Source organism: Camelus bactrianus, chromosome 20 (assembly GCF_048773025.1).
Source record: "Camelus bactrianus isolate YW-2024 breed Bactrian camel chromosome 20, ASM4877302v1, whole genome shotgun sequence".
In the NCBI taxonomy this organism is placed as follows: Eukaryota; Metazoa; Chordata; class Mammalia; order Artiodactyla; family Camelidae; genus Camelus; species Camelus bactrianus.
The window spans coordinates 10409600-10420053 of NC_133558.1; the positions used below are offsets into that span (position 1 = coordinate 10409600).

General features: G+C 39.6%; 1 long non-coding RNA gene across 1 annotated transcript; it reads left to right on the forward strand.

Moving 5' to 3' along the window:
* The first annotated feature begins 583 nt into the window (after positions 1 to 583).
* On the forward strand, positions 584 to 5897 carry LOC123614062 (uncharacterized). The gene is made up of 3 exons (XR_006721529.2): positions 584 to 948; positions 4736 to 4856; positions 5626 to 5897. It is a non-coding gene; the product is annotated as an uncharacterized LOC123614062 (long non-coding RNA).
* Positions 5898 to 10454: the final 4557 nt, after the last annotated feature.

Genomic DNA, 10454 nt, shown 5'->3' on the forward strand with positions numbered 1-10454 from the left:
TTTTGTGAGTGTTTTTACACCAAGGGGAGTATAGCAACAGAATAAATGGTGCAGTTCATAGCAATTATGAACAGAAATAATAAATCAATGAAAGTACAGTAGGCGAAGGCTTTACTTTAAAGATTACCATCTCAACAGTTGCAAGCACGGAAAGAGAAATCTTTGAAATTTGCACGCTGACAAGTACCAGCTCACTTAGGCTGATGGGAGCTACAATGTGACAAGTGGTAGGTCAGCAGATGAATGAGCCCTAGAGGGACTGCAGAAGCCCAGGGCCCAGGCCAACACCAGGACAGGCTTTCTCCCACCACCCCTAGTTATGGGTTCCATCATTATCCTGCTGGTGGGGGAAGGGGAGGGATGGATTGTCAGCAGTTCGACAACACAAGAGTTGTATCTGAACATTATTTCAAGTTTGCTATGTGTCTCCTTGTGCATGGCAGGATAATGTTCTCAGTCTCCTTCATCTGCTCTGTTTTTTTCCATCCCTGGCAATCTAAGATTATGCAATGAATGGCAATTAACGTCAGCAAGAATAAAATTTTCTTGTCCTTTTGAATATTCTTGCTTAAAACACGGACTGCAGACCTGCAACACTGGTATCACTTGGGTACTTGTCAGAAATGCAGAATCTCAGGCCCTACCCCAGACCTACTGAATCAGAACCTGTATTTTAACAAGAAACCAGGTGTCCCAATGCCATGGATGAGCCACTCTAAAGAATCTGAAACACCTTATGGGACTCTAAGAAGCCATCACCATCCTCCAGAAGGAGCCAGGAATGAAATGTTCACAACCTTCATGACAAGGGGCACCTGTAGGACGGAGCCAGGACACTGGGAAGAGAGAAGTCGGGCAGAAACAGAAAAATGGAGGGAGAGGAACGTAAAGGGCTGTCAGGAGCACACTGAAGCTGCCTTTGAATGAGCTGGGAGGTGACTTAGTGGGGTAAGTAATGTGTTTTATGCTCTGGACTCTTCTTATTTGTAACCAGCCTCTTGTAGAATTGTATTGCCTCTGTGTATGCTATTTTATGTTATTATGAGGCATAATGACTTACCTTTTGCATTTTCTGAGGGTAACTATTTTGTCTTGTTTTAAAATGCTAGTTTGGTAGTAAGAGCCCATACTTTGCTGGCTTTCTGTGCTCCCTGCTGCAGCAGGACCCAAGCTTTCTGCAATGTTTGCCCCAAAACTATTTGGGACACTTTCCCAAGGGAATTGAACATGTGCTCCCAAACTGCTACCATGTGGCATGTGTAGGACCTCCTAGTCTTTTCTGGGTAGACCCGCCTTCACTGGGGAGAGTTGCCAATGTTGAGCATGGTTACTGCTTCTGCTGGGTTCCACTGTGCTTGGAGGGCTGTGGCCCATGCTGACTGGACCCTTCCCCCACCACCGCTAGAGAGCTGGATCCCCGAGGGCCAGGAAACTGGTGAAGAGGGCGTACACTTGGAGAGTTACCAAAGCGTCTAACCCTGACACATGACAGAATTTTCAGTTTTCACCCTAAATCCCTCTGAAACCGCCGCTGAACTTGGCCTGTGGGCATCCCTGTTACACTGAGACTTTGTAAGTGGGTCAAGTTTATTGAGTTAGATTGAGTTCATGAGTTCTTTCCTTATTCTCACACGTGCACAGGCTTACGATGGGGACTCCCCGCCCCGCAATCCATCATCAATGCTCAGGTATTTCTTAATCCATGCAATTCTACAAAACTGAAGCTAAAGCTGGGACCACCCCACGACTACCTACAAACCATAGTAGAGAAGAATTCATGCCTCAGCATGGATTCAGCTCTCCTAAATGAAGCATTTTTTTAGATGCACTAAAATTTGTAAAAGGCACCATGGAATTCCATAGAGCTTTCCTTTGCTATTATGCCAGGGCCACCTCTCCCACTCAAGCCCTCTCCTTATGTCCCTCTCTCTTCCTTGCAGTGGGTTCAGGGACTCTCTGGCTTTCCTCTCTTCCTGGCAGAAGCAAGCAGCCTTGCTCTCCCTTCAAGACTGACTACTAAGAGAGGAGTAGTTCCCACAAATATTCCAAGTTCTTGCTGTACCTAAAAACTAACACACAAACCGTGTACATTTTGGGTTTCATTGCCAATCCCTTTACAAAACAGATCAGGGAAAATGAAACCTAAAACCATAGGGAAGCTTTAAATTATATAATCTTACACTGTTCTTTCCATTTTACTCTCTGGATAATAAGAATAGTAACAATAATAATAACTGAGATCTATTGGGCCTTTACTGTGTGCTACTTTCTTATGAGCATATCTAAATTGAACATCACAGTTGAAGTTGGGTCTCTGATTAACTCCATTTTGCCAAGGAGAAAACTAAGGTTCATGGAGATTAAAACCCTTAGCTAACATCCCACAGCTGGTCAGTGGCAGATCCACAGTCACGTTATTAACCTTCATGCTATAATGGTTTTCTACATCGTCTTTCTTCTGATTCACTTCTGAAACGGCATCTGGACGCTCTAATAAACTTCCCATGTTTCTATTCAACAGAGTCGTATTCAGTAAAGTTCTTCACCATCCTCTCCCACCCTCATCAGCTTCTAGCAGGAGAAGTTTATCAGGAACCAACAGCAGCGTCCCAGGAGCTATTGATACATCTTTCATTTATAAAATAGAGTCTGTGTTAAATTCATTTGGAAAGCATTGAGTTAAACAAAACTTGAGAGATTACTTTTCTGATGGCGACTATTGTATTCATGTGTAATTCACTAAAACCATGGTTTTTCCCTTCCTGAACCCTAACTAATACTGTGCAGAGCACGTGACAAAGAGATCCACGCTTCTCAAACTTTAAAATGCAGGCACGAGACCTGGGAGTTTGTTAAAATGAAGATTCTGGCTCCGCGAGTCTGGGACAGGGCTGAGAGTCTGCATTTGAACAAGCTTCCAGGTGATGGTTGATGATGTTCGTCTGAGGACCACGCCTAGAATAGTGAGGCTCTGGAATACAGTTTCATCAGTGGTGCTCACGGAAGACATGCCAGCAAAAGGCTGACATTGTGGAACCTCACCTGCAAGTACAACTGAGTCAGAATTACAGATGTTCCCTTGTCTCAAAGGAGCTTTTGACATCTCCAAGGTCCTCTACTGCTCCTCATTCTTCCCTCTGGATAATTCTCCACTACAGCTCAGTGACTGTTTAGAAGAGACACCTGAATATATATACTTGAAACTCTTGCCTGACATAGATGACATTTATAAAAGTCTTTTGTCATCTCTAAGCCACTGTATAGTTTTTTAAAATTAGTTTTATACATATTAGTTATATATAATATAAAATTAGTTATGTATATGACTAATACATAGTTTTAAAAACTAGTTTTATATAATATATGACTAGTTTTTTACACACCCTGACTTCTCTAAGGTTCTAAGTCCACAGTCTTATAATTGTTCATACTTTGTAAGGCACAAAATGAAAAACAGCATTTTATTTCAACTAAAATTTTGCTATTTATAACTGAAAACCAAATGGCCCTGGAAGGAGAGATTCGGGAGTATGCTGCTAGGAACATTCAGTTCTTAAATATAATAAAGCCCCTGTTTAAAAATAAAACTTAAATTAATGCAACTAGAAAAATTGTATGGCTAAACATGATTCCTGCTTCTAAAAGCTGTTCTAATCATGTCAACCAACAGATTATATTAAAATAGATATAATCTGAATACATTAAAAATTGTAAAAAGATCAGGACACCTGTTATCTTGATTTTGGTAATCAGATTATTACTTGAATTTCATTTCAGTTATTTTTTTCTCCCAAGTTTAAATGTGAGTACAAATATCTGTTCTTGTTTTTTCCTCTTGAGTATCCCGTGGAAGTGAAATCAAAGTGATGTAAAGTTCACCCTTTCTGTCACCTCTGGTCTTACAATCTGATAGACAAAGCATATATTTCTTTTCTCAGTTCTGAGACTACTGAACCCCAATAGACAAGAGTCAACTGTAAATACTTAACTAGAGCTCTAGGAGAAAACATCTCAACTCAGAATTAGTGATCTGGCTTTAAAATTAGGGGGCAGGAGAAAACTGACACTTAGCAGCTCCATTCTTGCTATCCCTACCCCACTCCTCTTTATTGGCTTATCTAGGAGCAAAACACCCTGGGTCCATGGCCAGCTAAGAGATGAGCCTCGTTGCTATGATCTTTTTCTAGGACACGTATCTGGAAGGCCAGTGGGGTGGGTCTTTTAATCAGTAAGCTGACATTTACATGAAGTCAGAGTGTCTCAGCTGTAACAAAAAGCTGTTCTTCACTACGTTTAGGGATGGCTGGCTGGCCTTATTCCATTTTCCTATGCCGAGTGCAGAGCTGTAACTCTATTAACATTTTCATTTCAGTTGAATTAGTGATCTTGTTCTTGACCTTGTACTCAGAGACCTGAACAATGGGGGGTTAATTTAGCTGAGAATATAGCATTTTGTTGTATTCATAACTAATACATTAGCAGACTTGAGTGGCGGGAAATATGAAAAGCTAAAAGAACATAGGAGCATGTCTGAGCACCTAGAGAAAGCCAGAATTAAAAATAATTTGGGGAACTGGGCTGGGTCTTATTAAACATATGTGATGTTTCCCAGTTGGGAAAAAACAGCTGCTGGGAAAGTGAGTTTCGAAGATATTTCAGTCTCACTGAAAAGCACTTAATTTAGTGAGAGTCTAACTATGCCTCTTATCTTCACCGAACTTTATTTCTATTCTAGTGGTCCTCAAGACTATACACACATATGATACTATGTAAAAGCTGTCTGTTCAGCTTCAACATCATGCTACATTCTTCTCCCGCTCCAGCTTTACTGAGATATAATCGACATGCATCATCATGTAAGTTTTAAGGTATACAATGTGATGATTTATACATATATATATAAACATATATATAAATACTTAGCACAATTAGGTTAGTTAACATATCTATCACCTCACAAAGTTACTTCTGTGTGTGTGTGCAGTGAGAACTTTTAAGATTTACTCTCTTAGCAAGCTTCGGATAAACGATACAATATTTAACTATAGTCATCATGCTGTACTTTATCTTCAGGACTTACTCATCTTGTAGCTGGAAGTTTGAACTACGCTACATTTTTTGGTGATTTTTATAGAGTATGGATTTTTCAATGTTGATAAAGATCTTTTAGATGATTCCCTTAAAGATTTTTTTTAACATACAAAACATTGAAACTTTCTTGACATAATAAAAGGCTGAAAGTCAAAGGTAAAATATTTCCCTAGTATAATTATGGCGCCATGTTTTTTGCACTATGGAGGGACATGCAGGGTAGGCAGAAGACTAGGATGTTGGCTCTTGAAGGGACTTCAGCGCTCATCTCAACCCTCCCATTTCACAGGTGAGAAACTGAGGCCTGGAGAGTGTTCATAACTTGCCAGAATCACATCCAGTTCTCATGACAATTCAGTAATTTTTATGCACTGTAATTATATCATATAATTGATTATATAACCATTATTTTAACAAGTTTAAACAAACATTATAATTAATACTTATACAATTAAATGATTTGCTTTATATTCTTTGAGAAGGATTAAAAACTGAAAAATGTATTATTACACAAAGCCTCTTTCCTCTCCCCAGGAATCAGACTCAACCTAATGGATCCTGATTTGTTGGTTTCCCCTCATGTTCAAAGCAACAGGAAATGTCCAGCTGCTTAGATAATAAAGCGTCATAGTTGTTTTAGAAAAACAGTTTACTTAATAAGCTTACCAGAAGCCTTTCAAAACTGAGATATTATCTGCATAAATAAACTATTTTGCTAAAAAAAATTTAAAATAAGGGATTATTGGGTTTCTATTTATCATGGCTCTGTATCTCTCAGGATTCTGGAAAAATAAAATATATGTCTTTCTTCCCAAATCCAGAGATAAAATTTCACTTGAATTTTCTTTCATGAAAAGAAAGAAGATTCAAAGCAATCCCAATCAGAAGCCCAATAGGCACTGTTTGATTTCCTTTTGTTTCATACAAAAAACTAACACACTGACTCTAAAATTTATTTATAAATGTTGAGGGCCACAAGTAGTCAAGGAAAGCCTTAAGAAAAACAAAGTGGAAGAACTTGCTTTACCAGACACCAAAACTTAGTACAAAATGGCAAAAGACAGCATGGAATTGTTACTGTGGTAGACGACCCAATGGAACAGAAAAGAATCCCCAAACAGTTCACGTGTATATGGTCACTTGATTTTTCACAAAGCTGACAAGGCGGAAGAGTGGGGAAAGGATGATCTTTTCAATAAATGATGCCAGCTGAAGTCCACATGGGAAAAAAAAAATGTGACTTCTGTCGTAGACCAAAATCCATTCTAGATAGATTATTAACTAAGGTAAAAGTACAACAGTAAAGCTTTTAGAAGATGCTGAATATAGAGATCTCTTAAACTAAATGCCAATAGGACAACTGTAAAAAAGAGCATTGTTGGACTTCTTTAAAAATAGGAGCATACGTCCTTCAAAAGGTACAATTGAGAGAGTTAAAGGCAACTGAGAAGAAAAAGTAGATCTGTGTGCTATCTTCAGCACACACAGAATTTCCACAGTTCAATGAGAAGAAAATAAACAACCATGCATGAATGTTCAGCTACACATTATTTCATTTCAAGAGTAAATCCATTTCTCCTCAGAATATTTTGAGCTCACTTTGGGCACAGTGTTTCCTACTCTTAGGAAACTCCCTACTCCTCAGGTTAAGCAGTAGATTCAAATAAAGAATGTGAGAGCCAGTAGATACGAAGAAATGGAACTTCAGTTACTTCGAATCTGTTATTCCGTGTGACCTCTTGGAGTTTTCATGTATGTTTACCATCAAAAAACAGAAACAAAAATACAGAGACACAAGGGAACACTGAAAGGGGTTGGATGTGGCTCTAACCTCAGTGATGGTGATGGTATGAGGGGACATGGCCAAATGCATCAAATTGTACACCTTTGGTAAGTGCGGTTCTTTATAAATCAATTACATCTCAACAAGGTTGGTAAAAAAAAAAAAAAAGCCTAAAACTCTCGTTTATCAGGGTTATCATCTCAAGTGGCAAAACCATAAAGAAAAGGAAGGAAGTGGTTACCATAGAGGGTAGGGTAGTGGACCACTTTGGTGGGCCTAAGTGGGCTTCTGGGAGGCTGAGAAGTTCATTCCTGGTTACACAGGTATGTGTTTTATGATAACTCACTGAACTGTACATTTGTATACAGTGCTCTGTTTTTATGTCTAGTTCACAATAAAAACTTTTTTTTTTAAAGTTAATGGGAAATGACAAAGAGAGAAAGTAAATCTCTCTAGACTTCTCTCTCAAGAAGCTTGCTTGAAGATTCTGCCCCAGCCTCTCGAGTGAATCAAACAGGCTGCATGAACTTATGCTAATGACATGTTATAGGCCAATTGGTTCAAGGGTGGTTCTTCTGGCAAACATAAATACCACAATAGTGGAAAACATTAGCCCTTCTGTGACGAAGTGCCTTAAGGAAAATTACAGATCATGTAACAAACCCTGGAATACAGCCCTGCCACCACCTCACTCTGGCTCCAGAATTCTTCCAGACCAGGTCTTTGTTCTCTCTCTGCTCCTCATTCCCCAACTCTCTGTCCATGTTGGCCTCATACTTTGTTCATTTCCTGCCTTGCCCCTTGGACAGATGGTTTTGAATTGCCTGGCCAGCCTCCGGCCCTGTGTCCTCTCTCAAGTCACAATTCTGCTGTTGCTTTCCAGCTCAGATGGGAATGTTTACACTACCCACAAAAGAGAGGTGCAGAAGGTGTGCCCAGTGTAATCAAAACCTTGCAGCTGTAGAGGTGCTTCGTGTGCAGGTCCTCACTTGGAAAACATATGAATCATGCATAAGATGCAAGTATTCTGGTCTAATGGGTTAGATATCTTGGGCTTGACTGGGTATCCTTTAAAACTATTAGCTCATAAAAATATTTTTAAATAACAAAACATTTTAAGGGAAATGTTCACCAATCAAATCACATTGCTGGAGCATTTTACAGGTTGATTCCCACTTCCAGCAGTTGAATGTATTAAGCATATGGTCTAATGTTATTATTTATGTTCTAGGAGAGTCAAGAAGAGGTAGCATATTTGACACAACATTGTAAAATGATTATAAACCAATAAAAAATGTTAGAAAAAAGAGGTAACATAAGCAGTAACTTTACCTGGAAATGTGCATGCTATAATAAAAGTCCATATAAATCATCTTAAATCCTGCATATAAATTTTTAATTCATTTCATTGGAAATCTTTGCATTTTCCTATAAATAAAAAAGGTATCGTTTTATTTTCCCATGTCAACAGGCACTTCCTCTGCATGGAAAGAATCACTTATTCTGGAATAGGTACTTAAAAATTCTGAAATAGTTAGAGTTGATGTTTTAATAATTGACAAATGAGCACAATGTTCTAGGCGGGTGTAACTCATTGTCTGATGTTTCATTTTAATCCAATTTTCAGCTGACTTATGCTCTTCTGGTATAGTCGAGCGGAAAAATGAAAGAATCCTTCTCCCTGGAAAGCTAAATATTTTAGTCAGGTTGAAAAAGTATGTGCATGAGCCCCATAACAGTAGTAATGAACGATGAAGGCCATTCTCCAAGGATTTGGTATAGCACGGTCATTTTTCAACGCTATTATTTTTCTGTCATGTCTTTAAAAAAAAAAAAAAACCCAGCCCATTGCCTTTTCATGTTATTACGTGTGACTTATTTTTCCCCCTCAAGATTTCTGGTTTGTTGCTATAGCAAAAGTAATGATGAAGTTTTGCCTAATGTTCTTTTGCTCTTGAATCTCAAATAAGGAACTCTGTGGCACTGCCTACATCCCTCGCAGTGACCACCCAGGCCTTCTTTATGCAAGAGAAAAAGTCGTCCCCAATCTTTAGCCAATCCATTTATTTGGGGGACAGTAATTTCACCAGTCAGCAACAATTTCACCATTTCTTCAACCCATTTCCATTGGGATAGAGAAGAAAGTTTCGAACTGACGTTATGTGGTACCACCTAAGCATCTTTCTCCGAAATTCAGTCAACGATCTCTGCAGAGCGTGTAGGGAAGCTTTAACTAACAAGAGTATATTACATTCGTTCATGATACAAACATTTATCATTGCCTACCATTAGCCAGGTACTAGGTACCAAGGATACAATGTGGAAAAGACAGACACAGTCTCCACCCTCATGTCACACCCAGAAAAGTTCACATGCCCCAAGTGTTGAGAAAAGCACAGGGTACTACTGGAGCACCAGGAGGGTTACTGGATCCCATTTTAGGGAACCAGAGAAGGCTTCCTGAAAGAAATGATAGTTAAGAGAGACATAAACTATGAATAGAAATTAGCGGCAAAAAAAAAAAACACACCAAAAAAAAAACAAAGAACCCTAGAGACAATATCAGTTACTTCAACAGGAGCATGCATTTCAGAGGAGGTGTAGAGAAGGCAGTGTGCCAGGATAAGGTTAGAGAGAATGCAGGAGCTGGAGGGCCAGATTTTGAAAGATCTTTTAAGCTGAGATAAAAACTTTGGGTTTGACTATCTGTCCAATGGGTAGAAAAACATCGGAATGTTTTCAGCATGTGCAGTTCTGATACCAGAAGTGGCTTCAGAGGAACAGAATCTTAAGGATGAGTTCTCTAAACTGGCGACTGTTCCTTTTCAATCCCACTGGAGTCTTCTAGAGCTGTCTAGAGCTGCTGGAAGAATTTTAGTGCTTGTAGGATTGTGGGGCACCCACTGAGCTGATGAACAGCACAAAGAACTGTGGGGTAGAGGCTGACATGGCTTTGGAATTAACTGTGTTTCACTCAACTGGGAATTTTCCTCCCATGCACTCAGGTTGAGAGTGAATTTGGAGGGAGGAAACTAATATTTAGGCTGCTCCGTACTGGAAAAGGTCAGGGCAGTCGTCGAGTTGTTCTTCCTGAAGCATCACTCGTAGTTGGTAAAAATAACATCAGCATTGCTCAGTAGAGAAAGGGTCGTTTGTAAGGCTTGTTTCTCAGCCTCCTGGTTTTCCACGCTGTGCAGGTTAGGGAGGCAGGTCACTGTTCAGGAAGCAAGGTGCAGGACCACTTCTATGGCACATAGTGGGTACAAACTCAAGAGAATTGTGTTCTTCATCACAATTTAGGCTTTAATTGAACACAAATTTCAGTGCAGGCCCTCATCACATCCTCATGACCGTAGGATTGAAAGAGACTCCTTACTGGCTCCTTCCTCCAGGCCACCCCCACTCCAGAGCATCAGCTCCCTACAGCATCAGTTCTGTTATGTTTCTCCACTGCTCAAAAACTACCAGTGGCCCTTCAGTGACTAAAACAGTGGTTCTCAGCTCTAACTGCACTTTAGAGTCACCTGGAGAGAATTTTTAAATACCAGTGGCCAGACTACTTGAATCAAGGATACAGACT